Here is a 21183-nt window from a genome sequence, read left to right as displayed (position 1 = left end):
GGAAGGTTCTAGAAACTACATGCCAGCGAACTTACCTTGAATTCTAGAAGAAGTGTAGAATGAATTAATATAAAAATGGGTTATGACCATATAGTGTTCAGTGGATTACTCGAGGGCAGAAAAGAGAAATATCTAAAGCATGAGCTGTGTAGACATCAGCCTGAGTCATGAATAGTTCTTATGTGAAATCTTAGAAATTTTAAAAAAAGAGGACACCAGTAAAAAGGGCTGAACATTCAAGGTACTATCCTGAGAGGATATTTGTAACACATTTAATTGATAAGGGACACATAACCAGAATATGTCAAGAACCCCTAAACTCGGTAAGAAATAGAGCCAAAAAATGTAAAAATAGCTGAGAGATGCAAACAGTCATTTCACAGAAAAAGAAACATAAATGACCAAACATGTACAAAAAATTTGTTCAGACTCATTGGATATCAATGAGATTTGAATGACAACCACAGTTAGATACGATTGGAAAATATTAAGCCCAGAAATCCCCGGTGTTGGCAGTAATGTGCAAAAACAGGGACTCTCACGCAGTGCTGCCGGGGGTGTGAACTGTAGCAACAACGTTGAAGACACTTTTTCGTTCTGCACCGAAGCTGAAGGTGCGTAACCCACTCCTAAACCTATACCTGCAAGGAACTTTCTTCTTTTTTTCCCGTCAGAACAATTTATTGTGTTTTCCAATGCAAGGAACTTTCATGCGCACACCTGGACACGTGAACAAAGATGTCCCTAGCAGCATGGCTGGCAGTAGCAACACTAGGAAACCACCTCTCAGCTCACCACCCGGAACGTCGCTGAAGGGGTGGCGGTGCAGTCCTCTGGCGCGCTGCTCCGAAGCGCTGACGGCGGATCTCCAGGCCCCGCTGCGCCGTGGAAAGCACAGTGTGAAGAAACATATGTTCAGTATGAAAACATTTTTGGAGAATTCAAAAATGCAAAAAACCTTAATATTTTTAGAGACAGGTCAGAAGTAAAACTGTGAAGCAAAGCAATGGAACAGGAGATACAAAATTCCCGGTAACCATTACCCTCTGGAGGGAACATGCAGCGTCTCCAGTGGTGTTGCACATGCCATTTCCTAAGTGTGCAGGTGGCTGGAAGTGTGATTGTATTCTTTCTTACACCTATATGGCATACATGTATGTGTGTACACACATGTATAAATAGTGTGTGTACAATGTGTGCATATATGCCTGTGTATGTATGCAATAATTCACAATTTTAAAAAGAGAAATATGGGCTGGATGACATTTATTAGGCACCAATCTTATCTCATTTGGCATTTGTATCAATAACATCTCGAAATGCCAGCTCATCCAGAGTAGATGAGGGACTGCTGATACGTCAGATGACAGACTCGGAGTTCCTATCAGGCAGGGACACACTGCAACCATGAACTGACGAGTTAATGTCACAGGGATGAATGTAAAGTCCTCACCTTGAGATTCTTAAGAGCCAGCTCATTAAATCGGGGTGAGATGCCCTATGTCACCCAACAATTCATGTGAAAACAATGGTGGGGTCCTACTTGACCACAAGTTCAAAAGGAACTTTCTGTGTACATGTATCTGCCCAAAGAACTCATTTCCACCATGGAAAGAGTAGTCATCCTCTGACAGAAGCACGGGCCAGGCCTCAGTTTGCGCATGTGTGCCCAGCACCTGTTTTCAGTGGGAAGTCGACTGACTTGAACAAGATCAGAGGATGGTGACTAGTAATGAACGATATATCCGCATAAAAGTTTTAGTTCATCAGAGGGGGATGTGGAAGAGCCCAAGCAGAACCAGAGATGTCCAGAAGATCGGTTACGGCTCTGTGCACACAAGACCTCACCAGTAGTCAGACACCGAAGATGCAGGCAGCTGTCTTCATGGTGCGGCCTTGAGTTCCTGAGCGTGTTCCAACAGAGACGGGTAATTCAGTCCTTCTACAGTTGTACTGGAAGGTAGATTCAATGGTTCGCCTGTCCCTTCCATGCCATGGCTTCCACGAGTTTGTAAAAATAATTAAAGTGAAGTCACAAGGGAAAACAGAAAAATATTTTGGGTTAACGGACACCGAGGAGGGAGCATGAAGCTCACAGGGCATATCGCGGAGTCCAGCCCACCCCGCACCTGTCTCATGGTTTCTTCGAGCAGAACAATTGCCCTGCAGGTGGAACCTTGGGGTGTTCAGCAAGATCCGTCTCTCTGCTGACTTTGCTCCTAGGAGAGGGGCTGCTGGAACCCAATTTCTAGCTCTAGACAAAACCAAAACAAAACAAACAAAAAAAGCTCAGGTTTAGGAGTCTGAAGACCTGAGATAGAATCTTACCCTATATCTCATTTGACTGTGTGATCTCAAAACCATTACTATCTTATTTTGAGTCTCAGTCTCTTCTGTTTAAACCAGAATGAGGACACAAGAACACAGGGGGTAGAGAGGATGAAATAAGAAACAGAAATCACCTGGTATACTATCCTTTTGCCCAGGCCCCTAGAAACTGTGGGCAAGCACACTTCTGATACTCTTCACTCATTCTTTCATTGACTCATCAATTCATCCAATAAAAGTTGATACAATACTTGTGTCCCAGGTACCTGCTAGTCTCCCAGCCATTGGTAAAATGCCTGTGGAGATGATAAGTCCTTCTCTCAAGCTACAATCCAGTAGCTGAAACTGACCAGTAAACAGACAATTGCAACCCAATGTGCAGAGAACTAGAGTGAGGATAACCAGGGAGAGAAGTGAACTCGAAGAGAAGGACTATTTAATTCTGCCTCCAAAGGAGGTTGAGGGCAGACTCCCCAAAGTGCCCTAAAAGAGGAGCAGAAATTGTTGAGATGAAGCAGGACCAGCATGAGGTAGAGAGGATGGTATAAGACTCCATATCTGAACAGCATGTGCCAAGGCCCAGACATGACATAGCAGGGCAAGTCTAGGGAAATTCAAGTTCAGTGCACCAGCCAGGATGAGCTAGCTTATATTGCTATAGCAAACAACCCCCAAAATCAGTGGGTCACATACAAAAAAAGGTTTATTTCTTCTCGTGATAATGTCCAACAGGGCCTGGTTGGGGGCTCTGCTCCACGTCCTGTCCTCTCTGGAATTCAGGCTGACAGAGTAGAGCAGCCACTTTCTAGAGCACTGGCAGTGGCTGTGCAGAGGAAAAGAGAACATGGCACAGTACACACTGCCTCTTAAAGGACATGTCCGGAGGGAAGGGCATACACTCTCCTTGTGCTTACCTTGCATAAGCCAAAGTAAGTTGTAGGGCCACACCTATGAAGCCTGGGAAACCGCTGGCTGACAGCTAAATCCAACAGAGGAGGGGAGTGCAGTCCTTCCACGAGCCAAAATGAAAACTGGAAGCATTTGTCAATAGCAGTAATGACTGTCACATTCAGTATAGCAGGACGGGGAGGTGACAAGTGAGGGGGGAGAGAGAAGGAGAGATAAACACCAGCCAGGTCATGAAGGTTCTTTATGTTCTAGAATTTTCACTCTATGTAGCAAAAGCCATTGAAGCAGATCAGGCTTGGGTGACACAATGAACTGCTCATTTTAGAGATGGAATCCAGCAGGGATGGTATCCATTCATTTGTTCCACAAACATTTGCATTGGTGATACGAAGCAGACAAAGCCCCCGTTATATTTGGTGAAGGGAGGGGGAATCATTAATCAACAAGCTAAACAAGTGAATGCATAACATTTCAGGTGGTGACAAGTCATAGGAAGAAAAGTAAAGATTCTCCTCTAACCAGGACAAAACTAGCTAGTAGTGTTAAGGTGAGAGAAGGGAACTCATTAGAAAGCTATTAGGAGGTAGAAGCCAACAAAACTAGGTCAACTTACAGAATTGTAAGAGGGTAAATGAGATAAGATATATGGAAATACCTGTGACAGAAAGCTTCAATCAACATTAGTTGAATCTGAATTTAGAGCTGGAGTAGTTCTTTTGAAGCCTTTTGTCCCCATGGACAGAGATGTGACATCAACCCTTTTCAGGCGAGTGGATAACTGACAAGCCACTCAGCTGGTTTATTAAGATGGAATTTTTCACAAGGGCTTAAATGAAGATTCACATCAATGAGGGCTGTATTTAATTGATAAGAGCAACTCAGAGGTAAAGGAAGTGTGAGCTGCCTGATGCACGCGTGTCTGCAGCATTGGGGAGAGTCTTCAGGACACTCCACGCAAACCTCCCCGTCAGCTAACTTGAACTGATGGTCTGTGTGTGACCTTGTGTGCCTTTCTGTGGAATAAGTGAATGAGATTAGAAGCAAAGTTGTCTCTTTTACTCCTCTCCTTCCATTCTTCACTCTGGCTGTCAGCACAATTTACAGGTTTATCAGCTGAGGAAGCATCTAACAAACTCTCTCCTCTTCCATTTTCACGACCTTTTGGCACCGTGAACTTCAATATCGCCAGCGTTGTTTTTGCGTGCCCCTGCAAGAATCAAAGACGCTGTGAGTGGAGGGGTCCCCCAAAGCTGATCTGTCTGACAGTTCACCTTCCTCCAAAGGCAGAACTTTCTTCTGATCCCCCACAGCAAGTGTCACTCAACCTACCCACACACGCTCAGCACTGGGAGCTCACCGTCTCACCAGGCAGGGCCTCCTGTCACTGTGCAACTCACGGCACTGCCATGTTCTTCCCCAAGATCCATGCACTGGTCTTAGCTGGGAGCCACAGGGAATTACTGGGTCTGTTTAAATATGAAGTCATTTGAGTGTTATTAGGTAACATGCTGATAGGACACCTTATGATCACGTTAGGCTTGTTCCTTCTTTTCTTTGTATCCTTCATTCTGTTTAGGTCTTAAAAAGAGGACATAAGACTCTCAGACAAGAAGGCACCAAAATCTACAACTCATTGTTATGCAGAAATACCCTGGCCATCTAGACTGGCCAGCCTCCCCTGTCCTCCTGACAGGCTCTGGTTTGTCTGTCTCCCTCCAGTACCTGGGAACTAGGATGATCCCTGAGTCCAGCCACGATCCAAGTAGGACGGAACCCAAGGGCGGGGCTCCAGGGCTCTAACTCTTCTCCATAAAACCTACTTCTATGTACAGGGAGGAGGTATAACCCATTGCAGCTGACATTCAAGGAAAACATTCTTACTGCACTCAACGCCAAGGCCTCTTTCTGCTGAAACATTTTGTGGTTCAGAGAAGAAAAAAATACACTGTGCTCATTTTTCTTTCTTTAAAGATTGGAAAGAAATGAGGAAAAAGCATGTCTTGTCTATGTTTTTATAAAAATATAAAGCATGTGTCCTCTGGGACAGAGATATTTCTTTCCCTCTAAATCCAGCAGAGTCGATGATAGACCTTAAATGTGAGTGAATGTCACACATTTGTCTTCCTGAGCCACTTTGCTGCATTTCCGAAAAGATGACACAGTTTCTGCAGGCTTGGAAATCTTGAGATTTAGGAGCTGGCCCCTCGTGTGTCTTTGGGAATTGAGCCTGGAAAACATGTCCATCATTGGCTGACCCAAAGAAAGAAATTCTCGACCTCTGAGACCAGAGGCCAGTGGCCCGTACTTCCCCGAATTGATTCTTGGAAACTCATCTCAAAACATTGTTTGGCTGACAGACACGTGTGCTTTTTGTGTTTGGGCCTGCCCCATTTCTGTCACCTGCCTCATCTGCCTCATTCTTGGCTGTAGAATGTTTGCTCAGCACAGACCGTGAGACAGAGCCGGGTTCCAACACCAGGTACTGGCTGTGTGATCTTGAGTCAGTCGCCACTATTCCCCTGTGGGCAAGAGGGGATGAGAGCAGAACCTCCGTGAGCTCCAGTGCGTGCACTAGGGTTTAGCATAGCTCCCCACACATCCAGAGCACTCCGTGTGCAGGGCCGAACCGTGGCTACCCAAAGATATCAAGCTCTGATCCCTGGAACTTGCGAATGTGACTTTATCTAGAAGAAGAACCTTTGCGTGTGTAATGAAGTGGAGAAATTTGAGTTGTGATTACCTTGGATTGGGGGGGTTGGGGGGTGCAATCACAGAGGTCATTAGAAGAGGCAGGAGGAGATAACAGATGGGCAGAGAAGGAGGCCGTGTGCAGACAGAGCAGAGACGGGGTCCAGAGCCAGGGAACGCTGACAGCCCTCAGAGCTCAAACAGGCGAGAACAGATTCTCCCCTGGAGCTCTCAGAGGGAACTTGACACTGCCAATACCTTGATTTCAGCCTCCTGGCCTCCAGGACTGTGAGAGAATAAATTTGAAAGGTTTTCTGCTTCCCAGTAGGTGCTAATTTGTTACAGCAGCCCTGGAAAACGAATGCAACCACTGAGCCATCTCCCGGATATAAGCCCTGAGGGGACAGAAATCTGGTCACACTGTGGGCAGCATATGCAAATCCTCAGTAGATGCTTGCTCAATTAAAGGATGCACAGATTGCTGCCTTTCTGCCTCTCCTGCCTCTGTCTCCTTCTTTCACTATTTCCCTCTTTCCTTGTCTGTCCCCTGTGGCATTTAACTGCCTACAAATCACCCCCACCCCCCATTGTAAGCCTTAATCTCTCATTTAATTGCTAGCTGATTTCTCTCTTCCATTGCCTGCAGGGGGTGGGCTTCTGACTGCTCACCTTGTTGGAAAATGAGTTGCTTAGGAAGTGTGAGCACTCTGCATCTTGGTGTTTCTTTTCTCTACTGAGATGGGGTCTTTGGGGCTACAGTGCTTTCTGATTCTGCTGGGTCTTGTCTGGGGCAGATGTGTGCTTAATGATGGAATTCGGGAAAAACTGAATGTTCAAGAGCGTGGAAGGTAGATGGGTGCTTAGGACTTTTAACTCGGTGCTTTTTCAACTTGCCTTGCAAATACAGCCTCAAAGTCCCCAGCTCTTAAAAATCTTTAATGTGCCCACTCTCCTAGCAGTGGGGAGAGTTTGAAGGTAGCCGCCAATGGGGCTGTTTTTCAGCCTTTAATGCCTTGTTGCATTCAAGACATGGGCAAGTTATTCTGTGGAAGAAAATGTTTTAAAGGTTTTAAATGTTTTAAAATGTTTTAAATGCTAAGTAATAATCAAATGGTAAGGGGCCAAGCAGAACTTTCACAGCCAGTAATGCAGGGAAAAGAACTTAGAGCTGTCCCCGCCCTAAATCTCAGCTGGGAGTAGCTATAAGTATTTATTCGAGAGCTACCTTACACCCGTGAAAATCCACAGTGCCCTGCCACAGGATGCTTTCAGAATGACCTTGAACATGTTTTTTGTCTAGCACACTCATTGTACTGCAGTACAATTTTGTATTTAAGTATCTCTGTCTTTCCCTGTTGAATGTAGCAAGGCGGGAGTCTGAGACTGTCTCATTCACCCAGCCCTAGCACAGGGCCTGCCAGGAAGTTGGCCCCAATAGAGTGGAGTTGAACTAAACAAATATTTACGACCCACAGGCAGAATTTCTTACTTTCCTGGAGTGGGGACGGGACTGACCGGTAAACGCACAGCTTGTATTTGAAATATATGAGATCCTTGGATCGTGCGAATCACGAAGGTTGCACCGCACACTGATGAGGAAGCTGTCCTCGCTCCAAGGCCTTAAGGTGACACTGGCTCAAGGGACACTTAGGGAGTGTCACATTAACATGACTCCGACCATTTCCGTCAATCTCTGTTACCTGTCCACAAGCAGTCTGTGGGAGATTCTCCTTTGTAGCAGACAACTGTTACAGTGCACGAGGTCCTGTTTCAGACCTGTGTGGCTCTCCACGGCCTTTAGTTGTGGAGAACCACCCTACAGACGCACACCTGTTTGCACACGCTCACTTTGATGTTCAACAGTCTGTGTATTGCCTGTCTCCAGAGCCCTCTGCCACAAGGGAGGGAGGCAGCGGGGGTCCGCGTTGGAGGAGACGTGAGGATGGAAGCAGAGGCCAAAGACTGAGAGACAGATTAGAAGATGCCATGCTGCTAACTTTGAACATGAAGGAAGGTGGTCCTGGACCAGCACAGCATTCCTACTGCCACTTCTTGCTTGTGATGTCAGCCCTTTGGCTGTTGGAAGGCAGCTCTCCTGGCCATTCCTTTACCAGCTGTCGCAGAAGTTTATCAATTGACCTTGGCTACCAGGAAGAATTTCAGACAGACAAGGCTAAGGGAGAAACCAAGATCAACTCAGCAGTTTGCAAGAAGGGGCTGTATTTTCATTATCGTTGAGTTACCCAGTGCATGGAATAGACCCTGAAATATCAGAGAGGCTCAATATTGAGTTAAAATGGTGATCACCTCCCTGTACTTGGTAGTCTACTCCTATTTATACAACCTAAGATTGCTCTAAGAAAAGGCAACCTTGCACTCATCGAAGACTTCTACTTTCTCAAAAGTGGAGCCTCTGATCCAGGCCTCTTCCATTGTGTAATACCAACATTCTCAAAGATCACAGAACCCTGGGCAGAATATTACCCATACCAACTCACTGAATCTGCACCACCACCCCACCCAACGAGTGCCAGTGTTATCCGGGGGTGATTCCCGCGGAGCCAGCCTGAGTCATGTGCCCGTTGGCCCTGGGCTTGGGGCGCAGGTGCCTTGGTCTCTCCCCTGCCAGACAGTTTCCAGGAAAAGAGCGTTGCAATCTGGAAAGGCAGCACCATCGGGAGGCTGAAATGAATACATGGGGAAGACAGTTTCAAAAAAATAAATGAAATGAAAAATATTCATACAGAGTGAGCCAAACCCTATTGGCTCTCTTCCACATTCGTTCTGTAGCGAAATATTTACTGAGCACCTACCATGTGCCCGAGTCTGCTCCAGCCAGTGGGCTGCGAGAGTGAATCAAACGTGCGTCGTTTAGTTTTACAGGTCTGAGTTGTCCCCCAGTGCACCCTGCCGGCCTGGAAGAGGAAAGGCAGCTTTCAAAAATGATATTCATGGTGGAGAGAAACGGGCACGAGTGGAAATGACCCCGGTTTCACGTGGCAGCAGGGACGAGCTCCCCCAGGCTGCGAGCCCCACCGTCAAGGGGGCTCCCTCTTAGATCGTAATCCCAGAGTGCTTAATTTCAGATTCTTGCGACCCTGATAAACCTCCTGCATCGAGTTTTATTCTTCATCAAAGATCCATTTCCCCAGACTCATAAAGCAACTCCTCCTAATTCAGTGTTATTTTATAAATACTTTCATTGCCAGCATCAATCACAGGCAGCCTACTTCCCAGCCATAAAACAACAGCTTGCAACATCACCATATTACCCAATATGTATTTACTTATCAAGTTGAAGAACACATGTTTGCAAAATCAGCAACATTACAGCTCTACTAGCAATTTGCGGGCACTTTCTTCCCATCGAAGGCAGAGTCTCAAGTCTCAGATGTGCTGTATTTCAGTATCCCGGCTCATTTGAATGCTGTTACTGCAGTAATCACCTGCCCCTCCAGCCCCTCATTGATCAAGCCTGTGACTTCAAGCAGGTTATTTACCAAACGGGTGCGGTTCTGGGGGTCATTGATCATCTGTCCTGCACTACAGTTCAGGGGTGCAGGCCCCACCTGTCCCTCGGGCTCCCCGGCGTGGCTCAAAGATACCCCAGTGTGGGTCAAAACACAGGTGTTCTGTAGCCAGTTGGTAAGGAGAGGTCTTGAAAATTAACTATTCCACATGAAAAATGAAATTTGGGATGCCATGACATGAGGTATGCTGGAGAGGAGTGGGAAGAACAGGCATCTTGGCTTACCAGCTGGATAACCTGAGAGATTTCACCTCCATCTGCCTCAGCTGTCCTTCCCATAAAATAGCTGATGCACTACCTCCCAGGGTTGTTGAGGGTTAGATGCTTGCAGTGCCCCAAACCAAGTGCCTGGTGATGGTATCCCTCCATGAAGGTCAGTAGTACAACTACCACCAACATACGTGGCCCTCTGTGCACACATGCGTGCATGCTCAGCCACGTGCCAGCAGCAGTGATCTTGGGGAGGTTATCTGATTTCCCTGAGCCTCGGGTTCTCCTTCTTTAAAAGTGGAAAAGACCTAATGGCCCTGGCAGGGCTATAAGAAGGACTGTTCCTGGCACATATTAGTTCTGCACATTCGTTTCCCTCTCTGTGGAACTACTGCAAAGTTCACCTCATCAGGCCCCTTATATTTTACATGTGTGTTCAAACCAGCTTCACAGTGGCAGATGCCAGCCCATTTTACAGTGAAGAAACTGAGGCTGTGTGAGCTTGCCTATATTCCTCAGCTCACATAACCAGTAAGTAGAGGGTCAAAGTCCTCACTTGCCTGGCCCTATCTATACCCAGGATCCCACTCTCCAGACCCCACACCGGATTAGCAGATTCAGAATCTTCTGGGTGAGCGACCCTGGTTCAATTTTTGTGCTATTACATAACGCTCCTCGCCTAATGGTGGCAAAACTGCTGGGGGAGCCAAGAGCAGGGCCCTGTGAGCAGTAGCAGCAGGTCCTACTGATGAAAATGAAGGCCTCTACATTGTTTGATTGGCAGAAGGCAGGACCACTGACCCAGAAGCCTGAAAGTCTTGGTGTCCCTGCACACTTCCCAGGCCTCTGGCAGGTCTGGCTCCTGGCTCTTGACCAGGACCAGCTGCATAATGTGTGGGGGCCCGGGCAGATGGAAGTGCGGAGTCCCTGTTCAATAATTATTAACAATGTTAAGAAGGTGACAGCATTAAACCACATATGAGGCCCTTCTGAGAACAGGGCTCTGGGCAACTGCACAGGTCACAGGCCCGTGAAACTGGCCCCGCTCCTGAGCTGGCCTCAGACGCCAGCCTGGCCAGTAGATGGAAGGCAACAGCATCACGTGCCATTTCTGAGTCTGAGACACCGCGCAGTGCTGCAGCTCTGTGCTCCACCCACAACGGTCGTGAAGCTATGTGGTCCCAGTGTCACCGATGCAGGATGCATGGATCTGGACCCCCAGGTCACAACTGGGAGGGAAACTGCCCTTGGAAGGGAGCCCCCAAAATGGACTAAATCCGAGGGAAGAACTAATCTCATGTGTTAAGCCACTAAAATTTCAGGTTTGGTTTGTTATTCCAGCCTAGCCTAAACTGCTCCATGTTTTTAAATAGCAAAACTGCTTCACCTTTGCTCTTAAAATAGATATAAATGATAAGGACAATAGGCCCACGGTTCAGAATCTACCTAGGAATTAATTTTCAGTGCCAGTCAGACATTAATTATTCATCTGCTTCCTAGTCCACTGTCCTTATCTTAATCTGTAGTAGAAATAAAAATATTCATTTTATTCATTTATTCACCTTATTCATTTATTTATTCACTCATGCATTCAGCAAATGTTTCCAAAAATCTTACTACCCACAAAGCATTATCTTGGAATCTTGGAAGATGTTCACATTTTGAAAATATGAAATTTAATCAGAAGAATTAACTGATGTTAGTATTAGCATATTATTAAATATTATATATTATGTCTAATTTGCATACTCAGTGATATTAATATTTGAGCCATTGTGTGGGGAATAAATACAGAACAGACAAGATCTCTCCCCTCAGTGAACCTCAAATCTAGAAGAGGGAGTTCCAAAAAGAGAGGCAAATGGTGGTTTCACTTGTTCCAGTGTGAGATGTTAAAAGTGCCATTACTTTTAGGGACGCTGGTGTGAATGATTCTATGATGGGTTTGTCAGCCTCGGCACTTGTGGGCGTTTTGGGCTCAAAGCTCTCTGTCGTGAGGCAGTTTCTGGGCATCGCACGGTGTTTAGCAGTATCCCCGGCCGCCACGCACCGGATGCCAGCATCGCATGCCCGGCCCCAGTGGGGACGAGCAAGACACGAGTCCAGACACCACCCAGTGTTCCCTGGAGGATGGAATCACCCTAGTTGAAAAATCACTACTCTGAGGAGAACTAGAAGTACTTTTTTAAAATCTCTTAAATTTATTAAACCAACTAACCTCCACCTGCCACCCCCCCCCCATACACACAGAATTTCCTTTTGTTGTCTCTGGAGTTTTATGGGAAAATATTTTCATATTTGAGAATTTCAGCTACTTGTAATCCAACACGAGGATTTCTTATTACTGTGGAATATTAGGGATAAGGACTGCATTTAAAATTGCTTTTTTGAAGTGTTTTAGATCAGTTCGTTTAGCATAGAGTATCCTGTTAAAGGAGCTGCACAGAAAGAAATGATAGAGAAAAAGATTAAATGGAATTTTTAATAGGGTTGAGAAAAGTATTACCTTAAATTTCTGGATAAAATGAGGAAATGGAACAGTCTAGTTCATCGTGATAAGAGGGACCCAGGTTTTAGCCACATGTTACCTTGTGTCTCCAAATCAGGTGTCTTTCCCCAAACCTGGCCTGCCGCAGCTTAATTAAACAGTAGCTCGCCCGAAAAGTAGGGCAAAGGCGCCGTGAAGAGTGCACGGTGAGCAGGAGCAACCGAAGGATGGAAATAATCATAAGGCGGTTCTGTCGCCACCATCTCTTCATCAGTACCAAAATAAACAACCTTTGAAAACAGATGGAGACAACCATTGCTCCACTTGTCATAACTTATTACATATTTGCCTGTCAATTTGTACTTAAAAAACCAACTAGCTCCAGGGAGGTAAAGCAAATTTGAGGAGGCAAGTCTGCTGCATTTCAAATGAAGCCCGTGGTAATTGCAGCGGCACACAGGCGCGCCCGGCTGTGATTAGAGCAGTGAGCGACCTGTCTCCCAATTGAAGCCACTCTTATTTTTAAGAACAGAGTTGTCTCCCTATTTGAAAGTACTTACTCAACTCCAATCTGTATCAGGAGTATATACTTTGTTCCAGTTTGATTCAGTATTTTTCAAAAAAAAAACAAACAAAAAAAATCCCCTAGGCAACTGAAATACTCAGTGGTCAACATACTGTATTTAGGGGTGACTCAGTGGGGACATCATTAGTGGCCCCCAAAGTCCAACATTTGCGAAACGGGTTGCATTTTATTCTCATCATTTTTTTTATTGTACCTGCTCCTTTTTATTTTAGCCCATCCCCTGGATATGCTCGGCTACTTGGTTCCTTAAAACGGCAACTATTACATTAAAAATAAACTATTTTTTTATTCACACAATAGTTTATAGCTTGTTTGGGAAGATAATTTACTAATATTCTTTCACCAGTGTCCTATCACTACATAATGAAACATACCAAAATGCAGTGGCTTAAAACAGCAACCACTTATTTGCTTGTGATCTTGCAGGTCAGGATGAGTTCAGCTGGGGGGTTCTTAGGCTGGTCTGGCCTGTGGTCACCCTCGGGGATGCCCCAACTCACATATCTGATGGTTAGTTAGGGGTGTCAGCCAGGGGGCGCTAGTTCCCAGATGTGTTGCCCCTCCAGCAGCACAGCCCAGATATCTTTAGATGGTGACTGAGTTGCAGGAGGACAGACTCTGACGCACAAGCATTTTTAAGCCTCTGTCGGTCTGATGTCCCCACAGTCAGTGTGGGAAGGGACAATACAGCGTGTAGTCATGAGGAAGTGTGATTTGCTGGGGGCTACTAATGGGACGGACTTCCCTCCTGATAGATTGTCTCCGGACTCATGATATTTTGGGTGAGTAGAAACTAATTTGAATATTTGAACATACCTGAGGAAGTGACTGGATATTTCCACTTTTGTCTAAATTAGCATCATTTATCACTAGGTTAAAGCAACAAAATTTACTTTCTAGGGTAATGCTAAGTATATAATAAATGGTATTTATTCACTTTCTGCCATATTTGCTTTCTGCCTTTACCAGAGAAGATTAGTTGTGACTGTGTGGAACAGCAAGTCCAAACTGACAACAGCTCAAAGAGATCGGCTTTCACTCTTCTGAATTTATTTCTTGCTCATGTAAACAAAACAGGAGGAAGGCATTTCAGGCTTCCCTTAAAGCTCCATGGTCATCAGAGATGCAGGGATTCAGACTCCTTTTTTTCTATTTTACCTTCCCACCCTGTGGTTTCCATTTGAAGGGCTACCTCATGGTCCAGTGTGGCTGCTGAAGCTATAGTCATCACATTGTATTCCAGGAGGCAGGAAGTGAGGAGGTGTTACAAAAGCACATACCTCCTGGTAAGATCCCTTTATAAGGAACCTTCCCAGGAGTCTCACACCCAATGCTTCTAACTATATCCATTGTCTAAACTTTAGTCCATGGCCACAGTAGCTTCCAGAGAAGCTGGAACATGTAGTATCTCAGTTAGTCAGCAATGTGGACAGCTAAAATTAGGGTTATGTTTCTAAGGAAGAAAGGAAAAATGGGAACTAGATATCAAGTCACAGTCTGGGCCACAGTCCTTTTAGCAAAGGAGGGTTCAAGTGTTGGCTCATTGGGTTACTAGCTCTGTGATCTTCCTGGTCTTTCCTCATCTGTACAATGGGCTTAACAACATACCTCCTGGGGCTACTTTCGGATCCAAGAAGTTAATGCATATTTCTATCATTGTGTCTCCAGCACCTCCAGTTTGCTGGGTCCTGGAACCATGTAAGGAAATGTCCCTGTTGCAGAAGTGAGGTGGAAGGAAGGAGGGCAAAATGTTTAGAGTGTATGTGCCATTTTTTAAGTTGTAATCTCTCACCAGAGTACACATTAACTCATAAGACATGAGTTCATGTCTTTGGAAAAAAGAATTGGCTTTACTGACAAAGGCAAAGTTTGCAAACTGGTGAGCCCTGGACCAAAGTCCACCATGACCTTCTTTGCTTGGCTTTCTTAGTTCCATTCAGTGATCTTTTATTTTTTAAATTTGAACTAATCTCCAACATGTACTCATTTTCATAGTTTATACAAAAATCCAAATGCCCATCTTTTCTTGAAAAATTGAAAGGACTTGCACTTCAGAAATGCAGCAATTACGCTGAGCTGAAAGGAGGTAACTGCCCCCTTAGGCAGGGCGTATATCCTTCCATTTGCCATCATCCCCCCCCCCCCCATGACTAACTGCACTGAAATCCCTTTACTCACATACGGCATCTGCATGGGCACTGGTTGGAGCACTTCGCTTTTGGCCCAACTCCCATGACCCCATTTTGGGAATGGGGCCACAGAGTCACAATAGTGGGTCTAGGCTGCTATCAAAGGAGAGACCAGAAGTCATTGACATCTTCATCAAAACTCGCATTATCAAGAATTTTCTGGGTCTAATGCATAGCCTAATCACCATATGAAAAATGGGAGAGAATCTTTTTGCTGGTGAATAACAATCCCCAGATAATTGGAGGATACAGAGAAATGCCCCCAAAAGGAGAAATGACAACAAAGCTAAGTCTTCCAGACTTTGCTTTGGGTCTAATCCTGCTTCCCTTCTCCTCAAAGTCAGAGTAGAAGCACTTCTCTCTGCCCTCTGAGGGTTCAGACAGGGCTTCTTTAGCAGCCTCCACACCCAGAGCAGAGAGCCAGCCTGTTTCTGCCACCCCACCTGCCAGGAGAGTGTCTTAGAGATAAGCAGGAAAACTTAAAGTGAATTATGAGTAGCAGCTTCCAATTGGACACTCCCTCAAATGAAGATAAAGCAGGCCTGAAATGCTAATGTAGGTCAATGGGAAAATAAGACGTTATTTACGACTCATTCCATGGGTGACTTCTCAGGATTGCACACACTGCAGAATGTGGCTGCCTGTGGATACCTATCAGGTTGGTTCAGTTATCTTTTGTCAACTAATCACTTGACAGCTTTCCTATTAATTCCTGTATACACAGAAACGTTGATAAGACCAGAGGAAGATGATTCATGCATGGGTGCACTCAACCAAAGTTTCTCAGCTCATCCAAGGGAAGAAAGGAATTGTTTCCTTACAAGATTTTAATTAACTCCCGCTCCTATAGATCCTGAGTGTGAGTCCTAGAAGTAGTCTGAGTTGAACTCTGAGTGGTTGGGTCCTACATGATATTTTGCTTATCATCATTGCACACAGCTATGCGTCCCCCAGAACTGAGTTGCAAATTGTGGTAGTCAATACAAATAGAAATAAAATGTATATCTCTTGACTATTTACCATTGCCTAGGCATTGAACTTTATATGCATTAATTTTTATTTGCTAAATGGCAACAGTATCACCCCCATAGGAAAGAAAATTGGTGCTTGGGGGGAATATTAAAAAGATTAGATATTACAATGGTTTATGGCCCTCCAAAGGGCCATAGTATGTAAGTAGATATATAGTATATCTATTGAGGGGAGTGGCAAGTAGGAAAGAAGTTCTTAGAAAGCCTCTTGGTGGGTTGATGATGAAAAAATAAAGGTTGAGAAACACTGCATGAATTCACTCAGTGCCCTCAACAGCCCATTAAGGGAGACACTGTTTTGTAAATGAAAACGCTATGGTTTAGTAAAATAAAGGAATTTGCCCAAGGATGTGCAGCAGCTTCCAAATGGTGAGGCCAGGGTTGCAAATGAGTCAGCCTGCATCCTAACAGTGCCTCTAACACTGCTCCACCTCCAGTTCGCACACCTAGATCTCTCTCTTCACCATGAAGGGCTGTTAGGAGATAACTGAGTTGTGCCCACCTGCTTGGTCAGAAAGCAACCCCAGATTGGTGTGACCGGTGGTGAATTGAATGACTGGCTATGGTCTGTGTCCTGGACCACTGTGGTTACATTTGCAACGGTTCTCACATCTGTTCTCTGATAGTCATGGCCATGAGATATGTCTATATCTGAAAACAAATAAGTAAATAAATAAATAAACTTGGCCAGTAGGGTAACAGACTCACCTGGAATCCCCTCAGCCCTGGGCAAACTGGCTGGTTTCTCATCCCACATCTAGAACTCTCAGGTTGGGCACTTGGAATCAAGTCACCCAGATCTCCCTCAGCCTGAAAGATCCTCAAGAGAAATTTGGTTTCCAGTTAACATCACTCCGAGTACACAAGACGGGGTACAAGATGCATCTATGTCCCTCTCACCTGGCCGAACAGGCCGAGGCGCCGCTAGTCTGAGGGCTTTCTCCTGCCATGGGGTAAGTCAACACACGGAGCCAGTCGGGGAAGGCAGCATCCTCAGTCACGTTCTGCTTTTAGCAACCTTGGAGGCTCATCTCATAGGTGACTCAATCACAGAGATCAGCATTTGGGTGGCTTTAAAACACACCACCCCCTCTCACAAATTCGGTGTTTTATGGCCATGAGACGTTTTGCTACATCCCAAGAGCTCGCTCAGCAACATCTTCCATCTCGGCTCACACCGCTTTCTGCAGTGTGCGTCTCCCTGGAAAGATGCATCTGCCCCAGCTGTGCTCTCAGAACTCCAGTGCCAAACATAGACCTGAGCACCCTTGTCTCAGTACATTATTGATTATGGGGGTATAGTTTTTAAAAAAAAGAGTCTGCCACCTTTGATCATCTGAAGAAAATGTTATAGGATGAAGTCAAAGAAATTTCAAGAACAGAATAATTTCATCACTGGCAGCACTGAGCCTCCCATTGGAGGCTGGCTGACCTTTCACAGAGACGGACAACCCCTCACCCTCAGAGCCGCACGCCGCTTGAAGTCACAGGCAAGCGAAACTTCAAACGGCAGCTTTCAAGCCGTGACACGAGGCAGCGCTTTCCTTTCATCAGAGCAAGGGGCTCTCTGACCAAGACAAAACTGCCGTAACCGTTCATCAGCCTGTCGTGCTGGTGGCGGTGTCCTACCACAAAAGAAAATCATGGCCCGACCTGAGACTTTCAACTGTCAACTTGTAATTCTTTTCTTTTGCTTTGGAGGGGCCACTGCTAATTTATCTGGATCTGGCTCTGGGAGCAGCAGGGTGACTATCATTTATTTTGACACTCAGGAGAATATTGTGATGGAGAGAAGACCGAAATGTTCTGCATGGAGGCCGCACACCCATGTCTGTCGCAATTATCATCTCTCTGCCATCGGGAAGTACGCATAGGCACGAGATGAGCACTGCTGCGAGGCTGCCGGGCTGATGGAAATGAACGAGCCCTTCTTCAAGTCCAGGGTCAGGCACAGAGGCCACCCATGGGCAACTGGAAGGGCTGTCCTGATGCTTACCTGGTTAGCATGCCTTGGACTTGGAATTGGTGTGTGACTGCTGAATCCAGTTTCAACAAGGACCTCCAAGGGGCAAAAACGAGCTAAGAGGAGGCCATGAAACATGCCTGGTTGTGAAAGATGCCCAGACAGCACTGTCCACCCTTTTCGGTAGACAAGTTATCCTTGGCTTCTGGTCAGTGTGGAATAGACAAAGCTACAGTGAGTTAAGAGAATGTATTTCTCCTGAAACAACATCAATAGAGGGTCTACTATGTGTCAGATACTGAGCTTATAACTATGAACAAAATACAGTCTGTACCCTTCAAGAGCTCAAATTTAGAACTATGTGGCCCAACACATATGATGTCCTTTAGATGAAGAGCTTCATCAACAGAGAAGTTTGGGACGTGCTGCAGGTTACGCCCTCTTGGAGATTTTCAACACGCATTTGCTTATTAAGGGCGCTAAGAATTCCCCCAAGAAGGAAAACCTGCATAAGCGGGGTTAAGCAAATTTCCCAAATGTGTTTCACTGCTGAGCCCATGGAATCAGAGGTCCTTGCATACAATTTAGGAAAAGCTGGATTGGAAGGTTTATCCAGCCACTGTAGGACCTGAGTCCCAAATCTTGACCCAGCCCCTGCGGGAAAGGCTGGCAAGAACAGGGTATTGGACCCACAAAGTGGACTAGGACTCAGGACAGAGCCTTGGTCCTGCCTGGAGACTGGAGTAGCACAAGGAGAAGCAGTGTGGACAAGTGTGTGTGTGTGTGTGTGTGTGTGTGTGTGTGTGTGTGTGTGTGTGTAGAGTTGCGATCCCCATAGCAGAAACCCAAGAGTAGAAACCGAGACCGAGGGCAAGGTGAAAGGGAGAGGGTGAGGCGGGACGGTGAGCGATGTGACGGGCACCAGGACTCATCCTGCCGTGCCGCGTCCCAGGTTCTAAGAGCAGTTTAATCATGTGCTCCTCCGTCTGAGGCCATTGCCTGCCCTGCAAATTTGATAGGAAAAGGCATCCTCCTCAGAACATTAACGCACCCAGCGCCGTACCCGTTCTTTAAAACACTATGCCATTAAATCTTTACAATAACTAAGACAAAGTGTTACTAATATGCTCGTGTGATAAATGGGAAATTGAGGCTCAGGGAGGGCTGAGTTAGTGCAAATCTGAGCCTAGACATTTCTTCAACGCTGCAGACCTATTTACACAACACGGGCCCCATTCAGTCCCCGCAGAGGCGGGCCTCAGAGGCGAGTCCCAGTCAGCGTGTACGTCTGGGGTAGGACAAAGGCAGCGCCTAAAACCAAGTACACCTGCCCTCTGACAATTCATTAAAATGAAAACCACTTCTGTGTAACCTTGGGAATATTCCAGGAGAAGCTTTTATTGTATCATGTTTTCAAATCTGTAAAAATAACAACCAAAAAAACACATTATCAATGAATTTCCCAGTGAAAATGGAAAATTCATCAAGCGGGGAGGATTTTTTTTTTCTTCCTCTAATTATTTTAATGCAAATGATGACAAGTTGAAAGCCATGATGACTTCATTTTTTACTCTTTTGCTTGTTTGTCTCTGACTTCAATTAAAGGCAGATTAAAAAGGACACGGATTCCATCAATCAAGATTCATTAGATGCTAACAAAGTGCAGGGCACCGGGTCACGCATACTTAACCGGACACTGTCTGGCATGGACGTGATGGGTCTGAGGCCTCCTTCCATGCCTTAGGCCACCAAGACCTCACTTAGCACATCCCTGGAAGAGACTGTGGGCCTCTGATTTCAGACGGAGATTTCCCTGGTAAGCCTGTTTCCTAGACCAGGAAGGCAAGCAAGTGTCACTCATCACATTAAGCTGATGCACGAGGAGTGGCTGTGGACTGCTGGGCTGAACGAGACCCTGATTCCACAGTGTGGCTTAATGGAAAACAGGGCCAGTTGGTCTGCTGATACCTTCTAAAGGCCAGCAGCAAGAGAAGGGAGCTGCACACGCCAAGATTTCTCTATTCTTGTACTACCAGGGGTGTCCAACCTTTTGGCATCTCTGTGGCCCAAGGCAACTCTGAAGAAGAAGGGTTGCCTTGGGCCACACATTAAATACACAAACACTGACAAAAACTGATGAGCAAACAAAAAGGTTTAACGTAAATTTACAATTTTGTGTTGGGCTGCATTCATAGGCAATCTGGCCCGCAGGTGGGACACCTGGACCCTGAAGTTTTCCCTGTGAAACAGGGTACAACAGAAAATGCATCTTGATGCATCTGTCTTAATGGCAACATTGGTGAAATTAACTGAGACTGCTTAACAAATCGATCCAGCCTGCGGGTGGTCAGAGTCTCCTTGTTTACCTGATCCATCAGGCCTAATGGCTGATAACCTGATTCACATCGTGGGGAAAAGCAAACTGGCTCTGAGGGCTTCACAGGCACTGCCGTCCAAGTGACAGGAACACCAGGAGGCTGGGTGAGCTGGGTGAGTTCTGTCTCCTCTGAGCTCCAGCATTCTCTGTGTATGAATATTCCTCCTAGGAACAGCAGGTCTGCAGCTTTTGTGTCGTACTGGTTAGGTGGCACTTTGTGGGCCCAGAAGTGTCCAGAATCAGAAGATGGGACTGGATAGCCATAGAAAACGAAACTGCCATGAAAAATCGTGGTAGGGCAGGTTACCCTGAGCCAAATATGATGGCTCACAATTGCCAAGACCATCAAGATAATGTGCCCAGTTCTGCTCTAGACCATGCTTCCACGAGTACTTAGGATTATGATCCTTTTAAATTAAATTTTAATTGCAAAAGCAATATATTCTCCTTGTAAAAATGACCAAAACATTAACAGGCTGTGCCAAAGTCTTCCCTCATCACCATACCTAATACCAGTCCTCTGAGAGAGGCTCATTTCCCAGATTTAACCACCATGCCCTTATGAAATTCACCTTAATAGAGCTTCTTCTAATCTATGCACTTACACACATAAACTGTACCTGCGAAATAGATGCACGCTGTGGGATTTTCTGTGTGCAGGCAGATTCACAAAAATGAAACCATGCTACGGTTAATCTTCTTCGATGTGACATTTTTCGCTTAATACTCTGTCTTGGAGGGCCCTCCATGCTAGAACACATTAGATCTACAACCTTTTTAAACTGCTGCAAAACAGTTCTTAGTATGGGAGAGACCGTCACTTTAGCGATTCCTCTGTTGCTGGACCTTTAGGCTGTTCCCCACTGTGTCACCAGGATGGATGAT

The 21183-nt window shown here is 45.7% G+C and overlaps 1 protein-coding gene across 1 annotated transcript in view; it reads left to right on the top strand.

Moving 5' to 3' along the window:
• Positions 1-21183, top strand: part of CDH13 (cadherin 13) — a 1008841-nt gene that overhangs the window by 750553 nt on the left and 237105 nt on the right. The window lies entirely within an intron of this gene.

The sequence above is a fragment of the Phyllostomus hastatus genome, unplaced genomic scaffold, assembly GCF_019186645.2.
Source record: "Phyllostomus hastatus isolate PE091 unplaced genomic scaffold, TTU_PhHast_1.1 phas_scaffold_345, whole genome shotgun sequence".
Classification (NCBI taxonomy): Eukaryota; Metazoa; Chordata; class Mammalia; order Chiroptera; family Phyllostomidae; genus Phyllostomus; species Phyllostomus hastatus.
Note: the sequence above shows the minus strand (reverse complement) of the source record. Positions and strands in the feature narration are given on the sequence as shown.